At 43.1% G+C, this 14050-nt stretch overlaps 1 non-coding gene across 1 annotated transcript; it reads right to left on the reverse strand.

Moving 5' to 3' along the window:
• Nucleotides 1-13707: 13707 nt before the first annotated feature.
• On the reverse strand, nucleotides 13708-13838 carry LOC124029306. The gene has a single exon (XR_006837756.1). It is a non-coding gene; the product is annotated as a small Cajal body-specific RNA 14 (non-coding RNA).
• Between the last annotated feature and the right edge of the window lie 212 nt (nucleotides 13839-14050).

Here is a 14050-nt window from a genome sequence, read left to right on the forward strand (position 1 = left end):
TACCTGGTTAAATAAAGGTGTTCTCAACTAGCCTACCTGGTTAAATAAAGGGGACTTGTTTTCAACTAGACTACCGGGTTAAATAAAGGGGACTTGTTCTCAACTAGACTACAGGGTTAAATAAAGGGGACTTGTTCTCAACTAGACTACCGGGTTAAATAAAGGGGACTTGTTCTCAACTAGCCTACCTGGTTAAATAAAGGGAACTTGTTCTCAACTAGCCTACCGGGTTAAATAAAGGGAACTTGTTTTCAACTAGCCTACCGGGTTAAATAAAGGGGACTTGTTCTCAACTAGACTACCGGGTTAAATAAAGGGGACTTGTTCTCAACTAGCCTACCTGGTTAAATAAAGGTGTTCTCAACTAGCCTACCTGGTTAAATAAAGGTGTTCTCAACTAGCCTACCTGGTTAAATAAAGGTGTTCTCAACTAGCCTACCTGGTTAAATAAAGGTGTTCTCAACTAGCCTACCTGGTTAAATAAAGGTGTTCTCAACTAGCCTACCTGGTTAAATAAAGGTGTTCTCAACTAGCCTACCTGGTTAAATAAAGGTGTTCTCAACTAGCCTACCTGGTTAAATAAAGGGAACTTGTTTTCAACTAGACTACCGGGTTAAATAAAGGGGACTTGTTCTCAACTAGCCTACCTGGTTAAATAAAGGGGACTTGTTTTCAACTAGACTACCGGGTTAAATAAAGGGAACTTGTTCTCAACTAGACTACCGGGTTAAATAAAGGGGACTTGTTTTCAACTAGACTACCGGGTTAAATAAAGGGGACTTGTTTTCAACTAGCCTACCGGGTTAAATAAAGGGGACTTGTTCTCAACTAGCCTACCTGGTTAAATAAAGGGAACTTGTTTTCAACTAGCCTACCGGGTTAAATAAAGGGGACTTGTTCTCAACTAGACTACCGGGTTAAATAAAGGGGACTTGTTCTCAACTAGCCTACCGGGTTAAATAAAGGGAACTTGTTCTCAACTAGCCTACCTGGTTAAATAAAGGGAACTTGTTCTCAACTAGCCTACCGGGTTAAATAAAGGGAACTTGTTTTCAACTAGCCTACCGGGTTAAATAAAGGGGACTTGTTCTCAACTAGCCTACCGGGTTAAATAAAGGGAACTTGTTCTCAACTAAGACTACCTGGTTAAATAAAGGTGTTCTCAACTAAGACTACCTGGTTAAATAAAGGTGTTCTCAACTAGCCTACCTGGTTAAATAAAGGTGAAATATAAAATAAATACAATTTAAAAAAAAAAAGATAATTTGGGAAATCCGGGTTGGTTAAGTAGCTACTTTTTATGAGAACAGACAGGTTGTTAGAGTTATCTCTTGCTCTCGATATAACTCGAGCCCTGTACTGTAATGGGAGTCATGATCAACGGCTAGGTTAGTTGGCACTAGCTACCAGGCTTCGTCTGCTAGTAGTGCTAAAACAACATACATGTTCTCTAAAAAAAAAAAATCTCTCTCTCTCTATATATATATATAATGTGTATTTTCTACAGCAAAAATACATGAGTGGTACTTGTCTAGCCTGAGTACCTGTCTTCTTTATATAAACAGGCTACAAATATGTGTCAGCGAGCATTCAGCAACTTAACAGTACACAGCTGGTTGCATAGTAACAGGGTCAGCGCTACTGACCTGAATCGAGTCTGTCCTTAGTCACTCTGTTTAGTATAATTACTTCAAACTAAGGAGGGAAGTTTTTTTTTTTTTATCTCTCTATGTTTATTGAGTGGTTATATATATATATATATATCATTTTTTCCATTTCAGTATCAGGCTACTTACAAAAAACCTGGTGTGTTTGTTGTTCAGCAGTGTCGTCGGGAAACCCTCCATCCATATCAGGAGTAGAAGGCTGAGGCAGACCTTGGCAAGGCAACAGACGCATTTCATTTCAGTCACGTTCGATCTGGTCATAGGTCAAAATGCTATCACTTGTCTGCCCTGGAATTCACCTAACACCTACCATCGATAATGTAATCAGTGCTGTGTTTTCTACAGATGGAGGACGTGTGAGATGGTTTGTCAGGGAGTCCCCTGACTGACTAACAGACAGGTTGATACAGATAGTCTACTGACTAACAGACAGGTTTATACAGATGGAGTCCCCTGACTGACTAACAGACAGGTTGATACAGATGGAGTCCCCTGACTGACTAACAGACAGGTTGATACAGATGGAGTCCCCTGACTGACTAACAGACAGGTTGATACAGATGGAGTCCCCTGACTGACTAACAGACAGGTTGATACAGATGGAGTTCCCTGACTGTCTAACAGACAGGCTGATACAGATGGAGTCCCCTGACTAACAGACAGGTTGATACAGATGGAGTCCCCTGACTGACTAACAGACAGGTTGATACAGATGGAGTCCCCTGACTGACTAACAGACAGGTTGATACAGATGGAGTCCCCTGACGGACAGGCAGGTTGATACAGATGGAGTCCCCTGACGGACAGACAGGTTGATACAGATGGAGTCCCCTGACTGACTAACAGACAGGTTGATACAGATGGAGTTCCCTGACTGTCTAACAGACAGGCTGATACAGATGGAGTCCCCTGACTAACAGACAGGTTGATACAGATGGAGTCCCCTGACTGTCTAACAGACAGGCTGATACAGATGGAGTCCCCTGACGGACAGGCAGGTTGATACAGATGGAGTCCCCTGACTGACTAACAGACAGGATGATATAGATGGAGTTCCCTGACTGTCTAACAGACAGGCTGATACAGATGGAGTCCCCTGACTAACAGACAGGTTGATACAGGAGAAATGGTTTGTCATGGAGTCCCCTGAAACAGATGTCTGAACTAGAGACCTTGCTCTCAGCATTACATTACATTACATTATACTAGTACTTGTCATCATCTTCTGTTATTATTGAATTTAATGGTAGAGGGGGGGGGTGACCCTGTGTATTCTTCAAACTTGTCAGGGAACTGTCCTATATGGGACACCATACGAAGGGATACTGACTAATATGTACCACCAGGGGCAGCGTAGTCTAGTGGTTAGAGTGTAGAGGTAGGTAGCCTAGTGGTTAGTGTAGAGGCGGCAGGTAGCCTAGTGGTTAGAGTGTAGAGGCGGCAGGTAGCCTAGTGGTTAGAGTGTAGAGGCGGCAGGTAGCCTAGTGGTTAGTGTAGAGGCGGCAGGTAGCCTAGTGGTTAGAGTGTAGAGGCGGCAGGTAGCCTAGTGGTTAGAGTGTAGAGGCGGCAGGTAGCCTAGTGGTTAGAGTGTAGGCGGCAGGTAGCCTAGTGGTTAGAGTGTAGGAGGCGGCAGGTAGCCTAGTGGTTAGAGTGTAGAGGCGGCAGGTAGCCTAGTGGTTAGAGTGTAGAGGCGGCAGGTAGCCTAGTGGTTAGAGTGTAGAGGCGGCAGGTAGCCTAGTGGTTAGAGTGTAGAGGCGGCAGGTAGCCTAGTGGTTAGAGTGTAGAGGCGGCAGGTAGCCTAGTGGTTAGAGTGTAGAGGCGGCAGGTAGCCTAGTGGTTAGAGTGTAGAGGCGGCAGGTAGCCTAGTGGTTAGAGTGTAGGCGGCAGGTAGCCTAGTGGTTAGAGTGTAGAGGCGGCAGGTAGCCTAGTGGTTAGAGTGTAGAGGGGCGGCAGGTAGCCTAGTGGTTAGAGTGTAGGGCGGCAGGTAGCCTAGTGGTTAGAGTGTAGAGGCGGCAGGTAGCCTAGTGGTTAGAGTGTAGAGGCGGCAGGTAGCCTAGTGGTTAGAGTGTAGAGGCGGCAGGTAGCCTAGTGGTTAGAGTGTAGAGGCGGCAGGTAGCCTAGTGGTTAGAGTGTAGAGGCGGCAGGTAGCCTAGTGGTTAGAGTGTAGAGGCGGCAGGTAGCCTAGTGGTTAGAGTGTAGAGGCGGCAGGTAGCCTAGTGGTTAGAGTGTAGGGGCGGCAGGTAGCTAGTGGTTAGGAGTGTAGGCGGCAGGTAGCCTAGTGGTTAGAGTGTAGAGGCGGCAGGTAGCCTAGTGGTAAATGCGCTGGACTAGGTAACCGAAAGGTTGCAAGATCAAATCCCTGAGCTGACAAGGTACAAATCAGTCGTTCTGCCCCTGAACAGGCAGTTAACCCCACTGTTCCCCGCTAGGCCGTCATTGAAAAAAAAAAGAAAAAGAAGAATTTGTTCTAACTGACGTGCCGAGTTGAATAAAGGTAAATAAAAAATGCTAATAGTAACTGTATCTGCTGTGAAGAAGAAAGACAAGTGTAATATCTGTTATATTAAGAACGTCTACACAGTATTACACTGAGTATACCAAACATTAAGAACACCTTCCTAGTATTAAGTTATTTTGGCATAACTGTGATCTGTCAGAGAAATATCAGCTAGCTAGATACCTACAGCTGGCTAGCCTATTCCAAAACTATGCTAACTAGCTGTTGTCAGGTTGGCTAAACACAAGGCCAGCACAGGCTTTAGCCAAGACATAAAACTGAAATAGCAGATCATCTTGAGATGGCAAGTCAGTCAGGAGGGAGAAGTCCTCATATGTAAAAAAATTCTCCATAGCAAAGTTATCTTAGTTATCGAACCTCTCTGTCACTAAGTTACTTGCCTGTGTTTGTTTGTTCTGATTTGAATTTGAACCTGTCTGGAGCAACGAACCGCCCTTGCTGTATCTGCCTGGCAGGTTCCCCCTCTTTCCACTGGGATTCTCTGCCTCTAACCCTATTACAGGGGCTGAGTCACTGGCTTACTGGGGCTCTCTCATGCAGGTCCCTGAAGGGGGTGCGTCACCTGAGTGGGTTGATTCACTGTTGTGGTCATCCTGTCTGGGTTGGCACCCCCCCCCCCCTTGGTTGCAGTGGCGGAGATCTTTGTGGGCTATACTCGGCCTTGTCTCAGGATGGTAAGTTGGTGGTTGAAGATATCCCTCTAGTGGTGTGGGGGCTGTGCTTTGGCAAAGTGGGTGGGGTTATATCCTTCCTGTTTTGGCCCTGTCCGGGGGTGTCCTCAGATGGGGCCACAGTGTCTCCTGACCCCTCCTGTCTCAGCCTCCAGTATTTATGCTGCAGTAGTTTGTGTCGGGGGGCTAGGGTCAGTTTGTTATATCTGGAGTACTTCTCCTGTCCTAGTCGGTGTCCTGTGTGAATCTAAGTGTGCGTTCTCTAATTCTCTCCTTCTCTCTTTCTTTCTCTCTCTCTAATTCTCTCCTTCTCTCTTTCTTTCTCTCTCTCGGAGGACCTGAGCCCTAGGACCATGCCCCAGGACTACCTGACATGATGACTCCTTGCTGTCCCCAGTCCACCTGGCCATGCTGCTGCTCCAGTTTCAACTGGTCATTTATGAACATTTGAACATCTTGGCCATGTTCTGTTATAATCTCCACCGGCACAGCCAGAAGAGGACTGGCCACCCCACATAGCCTGGTTCCTCTCTAGGTTTCTTCCTAGGTTTTGGCGTTTTTCAAGGGAGTTTTTCCTAGCCACCGTGCTTCTACACCTGCATTGCTTGCTGTTTGGGGTTTTAGGCTGGGTTTCTGTACAGCACTTTGAGATATCAGCTGATGTACGAAGGGCTTTATAAATAAATTTGATTTGATTGTATGGCAAAGACACACCCACATTAAACCACACTCCAAAGACACACTCACATTAAACCACACCCCAAAGACACACCCACATTAAACCACACCCCAAAGACAACTCTTTTGGGGTTCAGTAATGTCCGTTGTATTTCTTAATGAGCACCATGAGAAACACATGCAGCTCACCTTAAACATGCAATAGTAGGCGTTGCAATTTTAAGACGGTCTCTTAACCCTCACAAGGTTAAGGGTTTAGCTACATTTCGTCTTAAATGTAAATATGACACCGCATTTGAAAAAAGGGATGTAACTTGTTCACTATCGCTGATTCAGAATCTGCCATTTATATTGAACAAAAATACACAAATATAAATGCAACATGTAAAGTGTTGGTCACATGTTTCATGAGCTGAAATAAAAGATCCCAGACATTTTCCATATGCACAAAAAGTATATTTCTCTAAAATGTTGTGCACAATTGTTTTTTTACATCCCTGTTAGTGAGCATTTCTATTTTTGCCAAGATAATCCATCCACCTTACAGGTGTGGCATATCAAGAAGCTGATTAAACAGGATGACCATTACACAGGTGCACCTTGTGCTGGGGACACTAAAGGCACCTTGTGCCGTTTTTGTCACACAACACAATGTCACAGATGTCTCAAGTTTTGGGAGAGTGTGCAATTTGCAAGCTGACTGCAGGAATGTCCACCAGAGCTGTTGTCAGATAATTTAATGGTCATTTCTCTACCATAAGCCGCCTCCAACATCGTTTTAGAGAATTTGGCAGTGCGTCAAATCGGCCACACAACCACACAACCGCAGACCACGTGTAACCATACCAGCCCAGGACCTCCACATCCACAGACCACGTGTAACCATGACAACCCAGGACCTCCACATCCACAGACCACGTGTAACCATGACAACCCAGGACCTCCACATCCGGCTTCTTCACCTGCAGGACCGTCTGAGACCAGACACCCGGACAGCTGATGAATCTGAGGAGTATTTCTTTGTCTGTAATCAGGTCAGCTAGCTCAGGAATGCTACAACAACATTGTGAAGAGGTTTGAGAACTATTAGGGCTAAACAACTAAGTGTACAAAACATTAGGAACACACTGTTCTTTCCATGACATAGACTGACCAGGTGAATCCAGGTGAACGCTATGATCCCTTATTGATATTGTTAAATCCACTTCAATCAGATGTAGATGAACGGGAAGGAGACAGGATAGTCCTTTTCCGCAGTCAATGACCAAAAGTGCCTTCTTTGCCCTCATGGACGGAACGTTTAATATTTTTCATCATGAATAAAGATTATAAATTTTTTTTAATGATGAAATAAAGTGTTTCTATGTCAAACAGTTTTGTTGCGTTTCAGTCTTCTGTGATGTATATAAAGTGTAATATTGGGATGCAAACTCAAAATGTAATATTTTTAAACTATATCTGACAAGTGGTACAAGTGCCTTGTTTTGTTTGAGCCCATAGTGTGTGAGGTGGATACTTTAGTTTCAAAGTAGACTTGTTTAAGACTACCAATAAACACTGTGTGACTGATTTAGCCCACTGCAGTGAAAGGTCATAGATGGATTTTTTAAAGTCTTGAGACAATTGAGACATGGATTGTGTATGTCTGCCATTCAGAGAGGGAATGGGCCAGACAACAAAATGTAAGTGCTTTTGAACAGGTGTATGGTAGTAGGTGTCAGGATTTAAGTGCTTTTGAACAGGTGTATGGTAGTAGGTGTCAGGATTTAAGTGCTTTTGAACAGGTGTAGAGTCCATGCCCGATGACTTCGTCAACCATTTTGAAAGAAGGTCGACGACATCCGATCCTCGTTTGCTAAGTCAAACGACACCGCTGGTTCTGCTCACACTGCCCTACCCTGTGCTCTGACCTCTTTCTCCCCTCTCTCTCCAGATGAAATCTCGCGTCTTGTGACGGCCGGCCGCCCAACAACCTGCCCGCTTGACCCTATCCTCCTCCTCTCTTCTCCAGACCATTTCCGGAGACCTTCTCCCTTACCTCACCTCGCTCATCAACTCATCCCTGACCGTTGGCTACGTCCCTTCCGTCTTCAAGAGAGCGAGAGTTGCACCCCTTCTGAAAAACCTACACTCGATCCCTCCGATGTCAACAATTACAGACCAGTATCCCTTCTTTCTTTTTCTCTCCAAAACTCTTGAACGTGCCGTCCTTGGCCAGCTCTCCCGCTATCTCTCTCTGAATGACCTTCTTGATCCAAATCAGTCAGGTTTCAAGACTAGTCATTCAACTGAGACTGCTCTCCTCTGTATCACGGAGGCGCTCCGCACTGCTAAAGCTAACTCTCTCTCCTCTGCTCTCATCCTTCTAGATCTATCGGCTGCCTTCGATACTGTGAACCATCAGATCCTCCTCTCCACCCTCTCCGAGTTGGGCATCTCCGGCGCGGCCCACGCTTGATTGCGTCCTACCTGACAGGTCGCTCCTACCAGGTGGCGTGGCGAGAATCTGTCTCCTCACCACGCGCTCTCACCACTGGTGTTACCCAGGGCTCTGTTCTTGGCCCTCTCCTATTCTCGCTATACACCAAGTCACTTGGCTCTGTCATAACCTCACATGGTCTCTCTTATCATTGCTATGCAGACGACACACAATTAATCTTCTCCTTTCCCCCTTCTGATGACCAGGTGGCGAATCGCATCTCTGCATGTCTGGCAGACATATCAGTGTGGATGACGGATCACCACCTCAAGCTGAACCTCGGCAAGACGGAGCTGCTCTTCCTCCCGGGGAAGGACTGCCCGTTCCATGATCTCGCTATCACGGTTGACAACTCCATTGTGTCCTCCTTCCCAGAGCGCCAAGAACCTTGGCGTGATCCTGGACAACACCCTGTCGTTCTCAACTAACATCAAGGCGGTGGCCCGTTCCTGTAGGTTCATGCTCTACAACATCCGCAGAGTACGACCCTGCCTCACACAGGAAGCGGCGCAGGTCCTAATCCAGGCACTTGTCATCTCCCGTCTGGATTACTGCACCGCTGTTGGCTGGGCTCCTGCCTGTGCCATTAAACCCCTTCAACTCATCCAGAACGCCGCAGCCCGTCTGGTGTTCAACCTTCCCAAGTTCTCTTCACGTCACCCCGCTCCTCCGTTCTCTCCACTGGCTTCCAGTTGAAGCTCGCATCCGCTACAAGACCATGGTGCTTGCCTACGGAGCTGTGAGGGAACGGCACCTCAGTACCTCCAGGCTCTGATCAGGCCCTACACCCAAACAAGGGCACTGCGTTCATCCACCTCTGGCCTGCTCGCCTCCCTACCACTGAGGAAGTACAGCTCCCGCTCAGCCCAGTCAAAACTGTTCGCTGCCCTGGCCCCCCAATGGTGGAACAAACTCCTCACGACGCCAGGACAGCGGAGTCAATCACCACCTTCCGGAGACACCTGAAACCCCACCTCTTTAAGGAATACCTAGATAGGTTAAGTAATCCCTCTCACCCCACCCCCTAAGTTTTAGATGCACTATTGTTAAGTGACTGTCCCACTGATGTCATAAGGTGAATGCACCAATTTGTAAGTCGCTCTGGATAAGAGCGTCTGCTAAATGACTTAAATGTAAATGTAAATGTAATAGGTGTCAGGATTTAAGTGCTTTTGAACGGGGTGTATGGTAGTAGGTGTCAGGATTTAAGTGCTTTTGAACGGGGTGTATGGTAGTAGGTGTCAGGATTTAAGTGCTTTTGAACGGGGTGTATGGTAGTAGGTGCCAAGCGCACCAGTTTGTGACAAGAGCTGCAACGTTGCTGGGTTGTTCACTCTCAACAGTTTCCTGGGTTTATCAAGAATGGTCCACAACTGTGAGAAGCATTGGGGTCAACATGGGCCAGCATCCCTGTAGAACGCTTTCGACACCTTGTAGAGTCCATGCCCCGATGAATTGAGGCTGTTCTGAGTGGAAAAGGGGGTGGGGTGCAGAAGGTTTAAAAAAATATACTTTCTTTGTCGCCAAAGCAGGTCTTTAACGTGATCTTATGAAGATGCCAAATAGCAGTATTATTGTATTATGTTTGACAAACAACTGATCAGTAGGTAGTAGTCAATATGTTGAGATAGAATAGAATAGAATAGAATAGAACAGATCAGAATAGAATAGAATAGAAAATAATAGAATAGAACAGAACAGAAATAAGATAGATTAACACTCTGCTCTCTATCAGAGGAGATGCATGGTTAATGAGATAACAAATAATCATATTTGTATGTTTCTAAGTTATTGCGTCCTTCCTTTTCTGTGACAGAGTTACCTAAATTGGATAGAATATGAAAACGCTGTCGTTGTACTCGTGCAACCAACTCTGTGTGACACAACAGAGAAATGGAGAAAAGCAAATTGCTTGGAACAACAGCTTTAATGACAGTAATGGGCTCTTATATGTTTCTGCTGCAGTGACCCAGAAGAGAAGTGTGAGTGAAATCAAGTGATATCAAATGCCTCCTCAGATTCAAATGCTATATTTGTGCTCATGGCAATTTTACCCATTGAACCACGATATGACAGAAGAAACTGAAACAGTGTGTAGGTATTAAGACATGCAGTTCTGTCCAAGTTTAAACATTTTATTTTTTTAACCTCCTTTAGATACAGTCGAAGTCGAAAGTTCACATCCACCTTAGCCAAATACATTTCAGTTTTTAGAAGGCTTTAACATCCTGACTGACGTCTTGAGATGTTGCTTCAATATATCCACATCATTTTCCTGCCTCATGATGCCATCTAGTTGTGAAGTGCACCAGTCCCTCCTGTAGTAAAGCACCCCCATAACATGATGCTGCCACCCCTGTGCTTCACGGTTGGGATGGTGTTCTTCGGGGTTGCAAAGCCTCCCCCTTTGTCCTCCAAACATAACTATGGTCATTATGGCCAAACAGTTATACTTTTGTTTCATCAGACCAGAGGACATTTCTCCAAAAAAGTACGATCTTTGTCTCCATTTGCAGTTGCAAACCGTAGTCTGGCTTTTTTTATGGCGGTTTTGGAGCAGTGGCTTCTTCCTTGTTGAGCGGCCTTCAGGTTATGTCGATATTGGACTTGTTTTACTGTGGATATAGATACTTTTGTACCTGTTTCCTCCAACATCTTCACAAGGTCATTTGCTGTTGTTCTGGGATTGATTTTCACTTTTCGCACCAAAGTACGTTCATCTCTAGGAGACAGAACGCGTCTCCTTCCTGAGCGGTATGACGGCTGCGTGGTCCCATGGTGTTTATACTTGCGTACTATTGTTTGTACAGATGAACATGGTACCTTCAGGCGTTTGGAAATTGCTCCCAAGGATGAACCAGACTTGTGGAGGTCGGTTTTCTGAGGTCTTGGCTGATTTCTTTTGATTTTCCCATTATGTCAAGCAATGAGGCAGAGTTTGAAGGTAGGCCTTGAAATACATCCACAGGTACACCTCCAATTGACTCAAATTATGTCAATTAGCCTATCAGAAGCTTCTAAAGCCATTAAATAATTTTCTGGACTTTTCCAAGCTGTTTAAAGGCACAGTCAATTTAGTGTATGTAAACTTCTGACCCACTGGAATTGTGATACAGTGAATTATAAGTCTAAATAATCTGTCTGTAAACAATTGTTGGAAAAATGACTTGTGTCATTCACAAAGTAGATGCCCTAACCGACTTCCCAAAGCTATAGTTTGTTAACAAGAAATGTGAGGAGTGGTTGAAAAACAAGTTTTAATGACTCCTAACCTAAGTGGATGTAAACTAGTTTTAATGACTCCAACCTGTGCATGTAAACTAGTTTTAATGACTCGAACCTGTGTATGTAAACTAGTTTTAATGACTCCAACCTAAGTGTATGTAAACTAGTTTTAATGACTCCAACCTAAGTGGATGTAAACTAGTTTTAATGACTCCAACCTGTGTATGTAAACTAGTTTTAATGACTCCAACCTGTGTATGTAAACTAGTTTTAATGACTCCAACCTAAGTGTATGTAAACGAGTTTTAATGACTCCAACCTAAGTGGATGTAAACTAGTTTTAATGACTCCAACCTAAGTGTATGTAAACTAGTTTTAATGACTCCAACCTAAGTGGATGTAAACTAGTTTTAATGACTCCAACCTAAGTGTATGTAAACTAGTTTTAATGACTCCAACCTAAGTGGATGTAAACTAGTTTTAATGACTCCAACCTAAGTGTATGTAAACTAGTTTTAATGACTCCAACCTAAGTGGATGTAACCTAGTTTTAATGACTCCAACCTCAGTGTATGTAAACTAGTTTTAATGACTCCAACCTAAGTGTATGTAAACTAGTTTTAATGACTCCAACCTAAGTGTATGTAAACTAGTTTTAATGACTCCTAACCTAAGTGTATGTAAACTAGTTTTAATGACTCCAACCTAAGTGTATGTAAACTAGTTTTAATGACTCCAACCTAAGTGTATGTAAACTAGTTTTAATGACTCCAACCTAAGTGTATGTAAACTAGTTTTAATGACTCCAACCTAAGTGTATGTAAACTAGTTTTAATGACTCCTAACCTAAGTGTATGTAAACTAGTTTTAATGACTCCTAACCTAAGTGTATGTAAACTAGTTTTAATGACTCCTAACCTAAGTGGATGTAAACTAGTTTTAATGACTCCAACCTCAGTGTATGTAAACTAGTTTTAATGACTCCAACCTCAGTGTATGTAAACTAGTTTTAATGACTCCAACCAGTGTATGTAAACTAGTTTTAATGACTCCAACCTAAGTGTATGTAAACTAGTTTTAATGACTCCAACCTAAGTGTATGTAAACTAGTTTTAATGACTCCAACCTAAGTGTATGTAAACTAGTTTTAATGACTCCAACCTAAGTGTATGTAAACTAGTTTTAATGACTCCTAACCTAAGTGTATGTAAACTAGTTTTAATGACTCCTAACCTAAGTGGATGTAAACTAGTTTTAATGACTCCTAACCTAAGTGGATGTAAACTAGTTTTAATGTGGATGTAAACTAGTTTTAATGACTCCAACCTCAGTGTATGTAAACTAGTTTTAATGACTCCAACCTCAGTGTATGTAAACTAGTTTTAATGACTCCAACCTCAGTGTATGTAAACTAGTTTTAATGACTCCAACCTAAGTGTCTGTAAACTAGTTTTAATGACTCCAACCTAAGTGGATGTAAACTAGTTTTAATGACTCCAACCTAAGTGTATGTAAACTAGTTTTAATGACTCCTAACCTCAGTGTATGTAATCTAGTTTTAATGACTCCAACCTAAGTGGATGTAAACTAGTTTTAATGACTCCAACCTAAGTGTCTGTAAACTAGTTTTAATGACTCCTAACCTCAGTGTATGTAACCTAGTTTTAATGACTCCAACCTAAGTGTATGTAAACTAGTTTTAATGACTCCTAACCTCAGTGTATGTAAACTAGTTTTAATGACTCCTAACCTCAGTGTATGTAAACTAGTTTTAATGACTCCAACCTCAGTGTATGTAAACTAGTTTTAATGACTCCAACCTAAGTGGATGTAACCTAGTTTTAATGACTCCAACCTCAGTGTATGTAAACTAGTTTTAATGACTCCAACCTCAGTGTATGTAAACTAGTTTTAATGACTCCTAACCTAAGTGTCTGTAAACTAGTTTTAATGACTCCTAACCTAAGTGTCTGTAAACTAGTTTTAATGACTCCAACCTAAGTGGATGTAACCTAGTTTTAATGACTCCAACCTAAGTGTCTGTAAACTAGTTTTAATGACTCCTAACCTAAGTGTCTGTAAACTAGTTTTAATGACTCCTAACCTCAGTGTATGTAAACTAGTTTTAATGACTCCTAACCTCAGTGTATGTAAACTAGTTTTAATGACTCCTAACCTAAGTGTCTGTAAACTAGTTTTAATGACTCCTAACCTAAGTGTTTGTAAACTAGTTTTAATGACTCCTAACCTAAGTGTCTGTAATCTTCAGACTTCAAGTGTATTTACCACGTATCAGACATATGACTCAACAAATGCAGCAGATAAGTATCCAACACCCACATCTGTTCACAATCAACTAACAACAAATTCGTTTCAACAGTTGCAGTAGTAATGAAAGTCAACTATCAACCTTTATTTCTGAACCATTGTGTGTGAGAGAGAGATTATTTAGCAAAACACCTTTTTCTTTTTGTATGGAACCATCGCACAGGAATCCCAATAACTTGTTAGGTCCTGTCGGTGAGCACCAGTATCATTCTCTGTGGCGTCATGGACAACAGCACACGTGTTCAGTACTGCAGATTACACTGATCAACCACAATCGCAATATGCCATGTTGGGATTTGAACCCACAATCCTTTGGTTCCAAGGGAAGTGCGTTACCCACTGGTCCATCGAGAAACATTAGTCACGTCGTTGCCCCGTTGAAATAAATACCCATCTCATCTATGTCAGATATTAGGTTGAAATAAATAAACAAAACAAAATAATAATTAAGTGAATGTTATGTCATTACGGATTAGATTAAATT

The sequence above is a fragment of the Oncorhynchus gorbuscha genome, unplaced genomic scaffold, assembly GCF_021184085.1.
Source record: "Oncorhynchus gorbuscha isolate QuinsamMale2020 ecotype Even-year unplaced genomic scaffold, OgorEven_v1.0 Un_scaffold_6048, whole genome shotgun sequence".
NCBI lineage: Eukaryota > Metazoa > Chordata > Actinopteri > Salmoniformes > Salmonidae > Oncorhynchus > Oncorhynchus gorbuscha.